General features: G+C 36.2%; 1 protein-coding gene across 2 annotated transcripts in view; it reads right to left on the reverse strand.

Moving 5' to 3' along the window:
- The window catches only part of LOC149785216 (homeodomain-interacting protein kinase 2-like), a 93,932-nt gene extending 89,504 nt beyond the window's left edge, over positions 1 to 4,428 (reverse strand). For both annotated transcript variants that reach the window (XM_089979029.1, XM_089979028.1), the window contains exon 1: positions 4,131 to 4,428. The gene's annotated coding sequence lies outside the window, so the exon portion shown is untranslated. The remainder of the gene's footprint in view (positions 1 to 4,130) is intronic.
- Between the last annotated feature and the right edge of the window lie 7,645 nt (positions 4,429 to 12,073).

A 12,073-nucleotide genomic window follows, 5' to 3' on the forward strand; every position in this document is an offset into this window, starting at 1 on the left:
TCGTAAAAAAAAAAAAAAACAAGCAAATATTCCCAGTCCATTTGCAGAAATGTTCATTAGCATTTGTAAACTCTTTTGGTTTAAGGAATTCCTTAAAGAAGTCTTGATTAAGTTCATTGAACTAAATCCTCGATCACACTCAGAAATAGCTACTGTTTTATCCCTCCATTTTCAAACAAATTTACCTTCGCCAAATCGCCTTTTTTACCTTCCTTGCGAAAATAATTTAGCAAACTCATTGTATCCACAGAGTAACTATCAGCTTGCTTGACAACTACTTCTTAAGTGATCATAACATCAATTTTCTCTTTTAAATATGAAGTGAAACAGCTCATTAATTAGCGTAACTGTTTCGCTTCAAACACAATATTGCACGTAGAAGTTAATCATCTGTACAATCAATTATAAATTAAAGAATCATTACTGTCATTTAATCAGTTCATAAAGGAAACCAACACTGATGTCGGTAAAGTACCTTTCATTAATTGAATTACACTGACTCGCTGGATTAAAATCATAGTGAGCCAATCGTTATGATCTAGATTGAGTAAACTCATTGCAACAAAACCGCTTACAACACTGCTAACTGATCATACTGGCTTTCTTTTGCTTGACATGTTTTGATTTGCCGATAATTTGGTCGCTTAGCCCAATATGCAGTCAACGTTAACAGGATGTAAATGTATACATGAAGAGGGGTAGAATCAAGTATTCAGTACACCCAGAGGGCATGATTGGCCAAATAAAGGCATATACAGTCATTAAAGCACGAAAATAAGGACTAGCCCAACTTTTTTAAAAAACACTTGAAAAATTTTACTTGTCCGACTTCATTGGTTTCATTTTACTTCATCCTAGAACATAATTATCCAAATATCAAGGAGGATAATGATTCATCTTCTTTCTAATAAGTTACACTTGATCTATCTTTTATTGCAGCAAAGTTGTAATCCAAGTAATGCATTTGTCTCTGCAAGTTTACTGATTTCTTTGTTGTGAAAGAATGTCTTGGGTTATAATGTGTTCTTCAGATATCTTGTGGCGAATGAGTGCAGATTTTTTAAAATTCTAAAACCCTGTCAAGAAAGGATTATCCACTTTTGCAGTCTTAGCGATCACAAGTCACACCAGTAATCCTAATGTATGAATACCATATTCCAGTCAAGGGCATTAATTTCTCCAAAATGAAACCAATGATAGCACACATTTTATGAGTAATTTGATTGCCATTTTGTTAAAAAGATTTATTTGGCTTTTGTATTGGTTTGTATGTACTGTGTTGGGCTATAATATTGCTTCATATTGATTATAAGGAGACTATTAAAAGTACAACTTTAAAAGAAAAATAAACTAATAAAATTATTCTTTGAATGGACAATGCATTTGTTTGTTAATTGTGCATGTTGATTTATTTGTATGTTTAAAGAGAGAGAGACAGAGTATGTTGTGCAAGTTGCAATATCCTATTTCAAGCTGCAAAAGTACAAGTCATATGAAAATTTGTCAGCACATTTTTGACCGCCCCCATTTTTTATTTGACCCCCAGTTCTGACACCAAGGGGCTTTTTTTTTACCCTCAATTTTACACCCCTGTGGGATATACTGATAATAGCATATATGTGCTATAAAGAATTAACAAAAATTCACATTGCCATTAAAAAGAAATTGTTGGCCAAGTTTAATTAACGTAACAAGTCCATGCTTTTTTCTTAACACATGCAGAAAATTTTGCCTGCACATTTATCCTATCAAAGCAACCAGAAATTGTGCAATCTTTTTTAAATGGGGCTGAATGCAGATAAAACAGTGTTGCTTTATCAAGTCTCTCTTCTCCAAGGACCAATACTGGCGTTAATTTAAATAATTATCCAGTGATTTTAAAGGTGTTGAACTATACGGACTGCCAGGCCATTTTTGTGTACACTGACAGCCGCATTAGCATACTTGTGCAAAGTTTTGAACACTTTCACCAATCACAAGAAACTAACAAGTTAGTGGCATAATTGAAATTCTGTTTTCACCTAAGTATAAATATTAATATTTTTTCATGGCAAGTTAAAATTTGTTTTCATTGTTTGGCATAATCTGTTTTATTTTGTTATCTTCCTAAATATAATGCACATAAATAATCGCAGAGAGAGGATAATTTAACTTGGCACTACATTTTACAAATATTTAATTCTGTGTTTTAAAACTGATTTAATTATTTAAATAATCGAAGATATGTATACATGCTTTGATTCTGCCAGTATTGAAACATTTGTAATACAGCACCCCACTTAATATGGTATATATATTTTAGGAGCAGAACGTATGTCAATAGTAACCAACAAAGGAGAGTAAGAGCAGGGACAGTTAGTAACAATGTATGCATGCATCCATGAGAACTATTGAAAGTATTTTTTCTAACTGATTCTTTTTGGCTTAATGATAAATTTTAATTCACTGTATACAACTCCAAGTTTGCCTTCTGATCATTATACTAAATTATAAGTAGCTGAGTAAAATAGATTTAAATTTCCGAAGATAAAGTAAAGCCCCAGTCAACAAGTGAGGTTAATATAATATGTCAAATAATTCTTGACACGGATTTTAAGATTACTCTGAATCAAAATACTACTGAAAAATAGACCTCGTGTAATTATTTCAAAGTAAAACAAAAACAAATAAATAACCAAACATGTGTGAAATTGCTTCAATTTACTAGATCTCCGTGGATTTTAACATTTGTAACATTTCAATTATGCTTCCCTTTAAAGTATACAAGGTCATGTCGTATTCATATAATATTATCCCTTAATTATGTTCCTATTATTAATCATATTATTATTATTCATTTATATATAGCCGTTGCTTTACAACATGTAGATTCATTTTAGCAATAATGTTCGTGTAATTACCTTTCTGTATGTCTCTATCTATCTATCACAAAGGGGAAAAAAGCAACACAGAAATAGTTTATTCTGATGAAATGAAAACTATAGCATTGGGTATGAAACGACCAGCATGTTGGGTATGAAACAACCATTGCTGTGGGTACGAAACGACTTGGGTACAGAATGACCAGTTACCATTGTGAGATACCAAGTCAAGCCAAATGAATGAACTCAACCTGTTGGGTCTTGCTTTAATTTGGGTACAGTTTGAATTGAGTGTGACTTTGTTACATTTCAGCTTATATACATTTTAACCAGCTTTTAGTGGATGTAGGATGGATTTCTTTGTCTGAATACAAAAATACATTACTGAGAGATAATCAAATGGTGTACACACGATTAAAAGATGACTTCTGCTACTCTAAAGATGAATAGAGTCTGCTTTTACTATCCATACAGCCCTTCATGCTTTTGTGAATATATGGCAGAAAAGACAATCAATGCTTCAAAATGACAAATTTTAAAAAATGATCTCATTTATGTTGTTCTTAACTTTCTGGGTCTTGCTCAATCAATCTTGCATCAGAAGACTTTTTGACTGCCTAACATATTAACTACAAGTAGTAATATGAATGAACTGCCAGTTACTTTACTGTTTTTGTCACAAGATCGTTTCAAATAGCAATGACGCAAGTTTTTCAACAATGACTCGAAGCAACTGGCTACTCTTTTGACCCGGTACCGAATGATTTTTGTTGACAATCTGAAACTACCATTCCTGTGTATTGGAAAGAAATCATTTTAATGTTTGCGATGTGTATTAGCTGTCGTCATTTATGTCTCTTAAAAATGTAACTTATAATGTAGCTCAACAAAGTCGCTGGAACTTTTTCAACATCTCCGATGGCCCACATTTTTGTTTACATCTCTACACTAGGCCTATACACTCGATAGTTCACCAACACAAAGCCTAGCTGATCTGGAAAATATTACATATATGATCTACAACTTATTCCTCATTGTTAAAGTAGTTACTTTTTACGATCCAGTTTGTTTCCGTATCAAATGCGTTTATTTTGTGCGAGCAAGACAACCTTGACTTTTACAGGAACTTGGCCCATGCGGCTCAGCGCTTCTGACCTCAATTCATGTTAACAAAGAAAATATGGATGTCGATCGCGGGAAAACAACTTATATACCACACAAATAATGGTTTCCTATTGAAACTGCATCTATTACACATACAAAACTTACCTTCCAACTTCCCACATATCACCGCTGAAATGTCTTATTTATATGTTATTTCTTGTTGGTCGACAGTATCACATTCTATGAATCCATCTGCCCCGCCATATCATAAATGATTGTTAAATATGTATCCGCCTGACTATCTGTAATCGTATTCGTTGTTCACAGTCATGTACTTGAATCTATTCTCTTACTGACTTCGTGTTCTTTGCTATCATCAGGAAATATACCCCCGAAATTTTGGCTCTATAAGAGCCATTGTATTACGTTGAACATATCAAGCTTGGAGAGGGAGATCGACAAAAGTTCAGGTGGGAGTGTCTACAGGGATATTGAACATCACAGTTCCGATACAAAGTATAAGTTTTGAATGGGGCACATTCATTTACCACAGACGCCAGCAGATACCTTTAACTTTTATAGTAATAATTGTTTCTTGCACAGATCGAAGTGTATCACTGTTTTATTCAATAACTGAAGCAAAACACACCTTTCTCTAATCTTCTACAAGTTTTATCCCATTCGAACTTTATTCGTCACGTGACGTCATGGATACCTGTGTGGAGGATGGTAAAAATAACAGCCAATGAACAGGGGAGTTAAGCTATTACTCCATATAAGCCTACTGTTTACGTCATGACGTGAACGTCCTGATATGTTTTCAGTTACACACTGATAATATTTAAAAAGAGACGCCAATAAATAAATTGGTATATATTAGTCGACCAGCCTTTTCCAAACTGCACCTGAAGTAAATTTTCCAGTGCTAAGGTCTGTATATTCGTAGCAGGTGCCCCTCTTATGGCGATAGTGCATGATCATGACAAAATGCAACATAAAACAACTCGAAGCAAAACAAAAACAAAACATAATTCTAAAACATTTTTTTTAATCGTTTGTCAGTGTTGTGATTCGCATTTTTAATACGATTGAACATATGTCTTTGCTTTGAATTTTTACAGAAGTAACAATTGTTTTTAATTTAAACCGTCAGTCGAGGTTTCCAGCAATTACAGTCTTTTGCTGTTTGTTTATTTGCTTATTATTTATAAGTACTGATCCACCGAGAGCAACACTTGTGGCTGAGTATGTCTCAGTAATATAAATTAATTTAAATTTACCCATCATACTACACACTGATAAAAATTACACACACATCAATCGATTTAGGATTACGGAAAATATATGCCCGCAGTGCAAATCCAAAAAGGATTAGCCGATATCTATTTAATTAAAATTATTGAATATTTTATAAAATTCTATCATGGAACGAAAATGTAATTAGGTGATCTATACATGCATACAAACATGTCGAGCAAGTTTAATTTCTCCTGCTAGGGTGGGGAGGGTTTGACCGCTTTAACAATGTTTTCTTTTAAAATAAATCACATAACAAAGTCCCAAAATGACAAGATTGTGTTGATTTTTTTTTTAAATATATGCTCTGCAGTTTTGGAAATCTAATCAGGTCATTTAAATGTGCATACAAATATACATCCCAAATGTAACTTGTCTGTGCTAACGTGGTTTTTGCGCAATTTTGTTAGCGAGCTTCTCGGAACGGACGGACAGGACCAAATCAAGATGTCCCCTTTGCAATCAGTGGGGGTATTTAATACAAAATCCTGAAAGTACACTTTCCATATCAGCTATTAAAATGGGGAAAATTAATTTTGCCAATTTAGACAATACCAGTTTCTGAAAGTGCAATGAATGAATTACCAAATATATAAAATGTGAAAAAAAGTTATCAGCTCTTTTTTATACAATTCACCTCTGAAGTTCAGGAAGTGAAAATGACCAAGTGGAGCTAGCACTTTTTTGAAAGATGCACATCTGGAGTAAGGCCAAGCTGTATACTCTATAACCCATACTGCACCCATCAATCATACACCAAAATAAAGGAAATTAAATGTTCTTTGAATTATACCGAAGATATACAAGGTCTTTTTTAAATAGCAAGTTTAACTAGTGAGGAAAGCCGGGGAAATTCTTCTTCTTTAAAATTCTATGCAAAATGCGAAACTGTAGAGCGCCACCTTACTAAAATATCCTTAAAAATTCCTGTATCCGAAAAATGGTGGATAACGCATTTGAAATTCCACACTGCTAAAACCCTACACAGATGTCATCTTCGAAATTGATCGGAGAGAGAAAACAGTCTAACTTCTGAAATATAGTTTGAGAGAACGTGTTTACAAATGCATGAAAGTGAGTCATTTAACATCCTGTAATTCTAAAACCCCTACACAAGTCTCATTTTCTAAATTTAAGAGAGAGAGACAGAGACAGACAGACGGAGACAGACAGACAGAGAGACAGACAGAGAGATGGGGTAGGTTAAATAGTTAAAGAGAGAAAGTTTCAACATAATTTAGCATTAAATATTGTTTGGAATTGTTTTTTTCGATGGCGGCACGGACACACGATTTTTTTTGTATTTAAAAAAATCGCGCTTTTTTTATAGAGTAAATAAAGATGGTCATATTACACATTACTGTTAATATAGTACACAAAATAAACAAAAGACAAATCTTCAGCGATAACAGCAATTAAGAAACAGAATATTACATGATTAACCTTACCAAGTGTATATGTCATGGTGTTATACAGATTTTTACTTGTATTAAAACGCTGTAGAAATATTTTGAAAGACTTGTTTCCTATTTCAAACAAAGCACCAAGTTCGAAATAGTAAACGAGTCTAACGTTTATTTTATAGTTATGTTTTATATTTCACTATATTTTTTGAAGTTTAAAGACGATATAGTAACAAGAAGACAATATCAAGATAATAAAATCAGCATCTTCAATTTAATAACTTATGAAAGCGGCAATGTTGTGTTTTCTACAATCTTAAACTGACATAGATGGGTTTGATTCACTGTTAGTCGGATTCAGACCTACCGTAGACGAGTCGACTTCCGGAAAAAGTTCATATTTACGGAATCCATTGCAAATAGTAGATGGTGTTATTATTCAATAATAATAATTTATTGTTTTGTGTTTTTTTTTTTTTGGGGGGGGGATAACATCGGAAGGTGTGTAGGTCATGCTACCTGGCGATTATTACGGGTAGGTGACTGATTTATTGATTATGAATTACCGGTAACGCATAGGCGCAGCCTAGCTACGATGTCGTGGCCTCAACTTGATTTTTTGTCCACGAGGTACGAGTAAGGGTACTAATATTAGTACTAAGGCGCAGCCAAGGATCTTTCAGTTTAAAAGGAAAGCAAGTGGCGTTACCGAGGGATGTTCTAGACGGCTCAAGGTGAGGACACTACACTGCTGTCCGACATTTCTGCGCACCTAAGGTTTTCGTTTCCAATATTGAAGCAAAACGCATACGGAATTCGAGCGATTGACAAAAATAAAATACAGCAATGCTTACCATTTGAAAAGATGCAGTGGTCACCAGAATATTCTGTTCAAAATAATATTAATTTTGGAGACAGAGGATACCACCCACCCACCCCTGTTTTCCTGACTCGCGATATGTCGGCCTATTCTGCGCATAGCTTTGAAAAGAGGTCATCTTTATCCATTTGGGCTACAGAAATTAAATATATTACTTTGGACTGTTTTTGTCAGCAGTTCAGTCGAGTAATTAGGTCAGGTTTATAGCTAGTTTTACAAAATTCAACGAAAAATTCCAATAAATGGCAAGAGGTCTTAAGCAAACTAAACCGATCTTGAAGAAAAGTTAGTAAAGTTCAACATTTTATGAAAAATTAGCTATTACGTGGAAGAGAAACAACAATGATCAGGATGTAATGTGATTACAATGTCTTGTTGATGGGGGAAAAGTTACTACAGAATTTAGAAACAGACTATACGCCGAGGAATGTGTTGATAATTTCTAGCGGCGAGTAGACACGTTGGGTAGCAGACTATTTTTTTCGTGTGGGACAACTTCTTGGAAAATTGGAAACTTGGATTAAAATAGTTTTGTTTTACGGTACACATTTCCATCTTTTATATAATGTATTTATTTGTATTATTCTAAAAGATGCATATTAAATCGAATTTTCTGGGTTACAGGTTCAATAAGGTCATGGAGTGGGTCTTCACGTTGCCATTTAGAAATGACATTTTAATGTGCATTTCAGGTCTAAATATGGGATATTTTTGTACACTTTATGAATATCACTTTTCTTAATTAATATACGATTGTTCTTTCTGGAGACAAAATGGATTTTTGACCCAAAATAGCACGTGATCCAATGTTTACAGAAATGACGTATCGCGCAGAAATACCCGACGCGTAGAATTGGCCGACATGGCGGTAATTATGAGTTCCTGTTTGGTTGAATCGTCTCTGCTGCGGTTAAGTTGTAAACATAAAGGATGATTCACCATACCAATTTTTTTTTAATACTATATTTAAAATGAAAAGAAGCCAACACATATTTTTGTCGTATTCTTTCCGAAAACCTGCGGCTTATACACGACCGCTGGTGATCTAATACATTTCTTTTACACACACGGAAAAACTGCTGGTAATACATGAGTGCGTGTTAGACATGGAATCGTGTTATACTCGCTATTTGCAGTAACCTGATATCAAGATTACAACAGTCACCTCTATATGCTTCTAGTTTTACCATAAACTTGATTAAATACAAATAAAAAATAAAACGCGAAGTAGAGAGGTGTTTGAAAAAAGGAAAAGTAAATTCCGTTGAGATTTATCAATAGAATTAAGAGGGGAATGTATTTTGATTTACAACAGAAGAGGGAAGGGCGATGGAGAATGAGATGGGGTGGGGAGGGTAGTGTAGTAACCTTGCGCGCAGTGTCTTGTTATCTGGGCTTATAAAACTTAACAAGATCCACAGTGAACGTCAGACATATGACGATGATGAAAAAGGGGAGGGCGAGGATATGTCTCTGGAGAAGAGGAAGGAAAGCAACGGCATAAATGAAGACAAGAGAAATATAAAGAAGAAAATATGAAAACCATCCTTGTCCTCAGAATAATACATTTGAACACGCGTTTTACCCCCTCCCCATTTCCTCGAAGCTCGTATAATCCATGAAGCGATCTCTTCTCTCTGTTAACCTAAAGCTTTAACATCGAGTGTAGTAAGTCTCCTCCATAACCGTTGGAACTGGCCCAGATAGCAGCAATCGCGAAAGAAAGAGAGTTCGCTCATACTCTCGAAATGGAGAAATTAAGAGTAAAAGCTAGAACCACCTATAGGGACGACTCCAGTTCGAGTGCTGTAGGGAGCGTACGACCGATTATCGACCACCGAATGGTACAGATAAGTATGCTGTGGTTCAACAACAAAGAAGAGTCCCTTGACGATTTCCTCGTGCAATTTGAGAAACTCTCGTGCGTTCATTAAATTCCCGAGCAACATTGGGCGATTAACGTCTCAGCCTTTTTACAAGATGCAGCTCGCGAAGTTTACCTTAATTTAGCCCCAGAAGAAGCCGATGAATACAACGCGCTCAAGAAGGCCCTTCTTTGCCATTATCGGCTGGCCGCCGAAACGTACCGTAAACTTTTTCGGGACTCGACGAAAAAGGCAACGGAAACCCACTCTCAATTCCACACCGTGTTCGACGCCGGTGAGTGCTGTGGAAACCAGATCCAAGAGTCGACAGACGAAACAACACCCATAAAAGTTACGTCGACACCGGTCAGTAACCTACTTGAGGCTGAATTGAGAAAGCTTCAACAGGAAGACTCAGCTCTGCTGAAGTTTCATAAATATGCTGAAGAAGGAAAGGAGAAAAAAAAAACTACGAATGGCGCGGTGAAATTCGTATACGAGAAGGGGATCTTGTATTGCCACGCCAGGAAAGGAAACGAACACTTCAAGCAAGTCGTCCTACCAAAAGGAGAGAGAAGCGAGGTGAAGTGTTGAAACTCAAGCGTGAGAGTTTCATGGGAGGACACATGGGAATTGCCAAGACGCGTGATCATCTTGTCAAGGAATTCAACTGACTAGGGGCCCATGGGGATGTTAAGTGGTTCTATCTCTCCTGTGAATGTCAGAGAATGGCACCGAAAATGGATCATCGACCCGTCCCCTTGGGGAGTACACCCCTTATTGATGAACCATTTCTACGCGTCGCGAATGATTTGATCGGACGGATAAAACCAGCGTCGGTACAAAGAAATCGGGATATTCCAACGGTCGTAGAGCAGCAGAGAGGGCGAACAGACTCTAATTGACTTTTCTCGCAAATCGCAAAATAAGCATTCCTCTGAAAATCGCAGAAACTCTAATTGACTCACCCTCGAATTGCAAAAATAATCCTTCCTGAAAATCGCAGGAAAGGAATGCGGTGACTGGGTGCCGAGTATGAGACGTCGCCCTCGTTGCTGCTATTAATTAAAAAAAGTTATATCATATAATGGCAAACCTCGGAGAAGCTTACACAACTAGATTAGCTCGGGAGCGAGAGGAAGCAATAAAAAAGTATATACCACTAAGAGATGCTGTCAAAGAAAAACTACAAGCAAGAAAAGAATCCCAAGTTGACTTCGCAGAAGGTGCAGAACAATGGTTTAGACCCGTCATAAAAGTTGCTGAAAGAGTTGCAACAGCTACTGAAGGTCTTCTTCCATCAGTCAAACAAACCGCTGAACAAACTGAAAAAAAAAATGGCAAAAAGAAGTAAACAAGGAAGATTTTACGAGAACATCCAACTGAAATAGCTGCTGCTCAACCTCCACCCGTCGGTGAAGAAATACAACAAATATTTGATAGATTGATAAAGTCCGCAAGGAGGTCAGTGATGTAAAGAAACTTGTTACGCCAGAATTAAAAGTCACCAGCTAAATTTACTAAAAAGGGTTATAACCAACTTTATGAGAATCCCAGGGCGAGTGCCGCTCACGGATATAAAGATCGTGATAAATTATTAGATCCAAACACCGCCGATACTTCAGAAGAAAAATGGACTCCTTTTATATTTCGAACACGTGAAAATCTACAAAGAATCACTAGCAAACACAACGAAAAATATGAACAATTTGTGAAAGAAGTTGAAGATATCAAAAAACATCCGTTACCAGGAGATATTTTATCATCAAACAAAACTTCATTCGCTCCACCTCGTATTGAGGAGGAAGACTTTTACGATGAGCTGCTGGTAGCGGTTTCACAGGAAGTGGTCTTGTTACTTGTCCTAACAATATACTCGATGATGTGCAACGGTTAGAAGTTCTCATAGGAGGGAAACGAGCCGGTAATAATTATCTGGAAATAATCAATGAAGCAGCTGATATTTGTCGACGATTATTTCAAGGCGGTATCATGGATATTAATGTTTATCGATCTCTCATTGATGAACTCGTTGATGACTACAGTGATTAGATAAATGAATAATAAATAAGATGATCATGCACAGTAATGGTCACCGCAGACCCGTGATGGTCAGAGTAGTAAACTCGCGATTACCTTTTTAAAGAGCGTATTACGGAGATGGACTTGGTAATATTATTCAGGGATTATTTAGAAGGATGGCTCCCAAAGCAGCACCAATCGCAAAACAATTATCTATGAAGGCTATCGACGTTATTCGTGAAAAAGCTCCTGATGCAGTTGCTAGTGCTGCTGGTAAAGCCTTCACGGCAAACAAAGACAGAATAGCACAACTATTACGCAGACGTCAGACTGCTAAACCACAAGTAAACTTGCCATCCACTGAAGTTATTCACGCGGATGTCAGTAAAATAATAAACCAGGCCGCAAATCGAAAACTAGCAGCCTTGGTAAATCAAAGTGGAGATGAAAAAGTAAACACGAGTTTTATTTCAGGAGGCGGAGTTTCCCGAAGATCCAGGCGGCCACGATTTAAAAAATGAGCAGTATAATAAAGATGTTCAAACGTATATCCGATACAGCATTTGCCATGGATGAACCAGCCCAAAAAGATGAATCTGTACGTGATCATCAGTATTATTCTTATGACGCACGTGTACCTAA

The sequence above is a fragment of the Sinohyriopsis cumingii genome, chromosome 13, assembly GCF_028554795.1.
Source record: "Sinohyriopsis cumingii isolate HCF-2022 chromosome 13, ASM2855479v2, whole genome shotgun sequence".
In the NCBI taxonomy this organism is placed as follows: Eukaryota; Metazoa; Mollusca; class Bivalvia; order Unionida; family Unionidae; genus Sinohyriopsis; species Sinohyriopsis cumingii.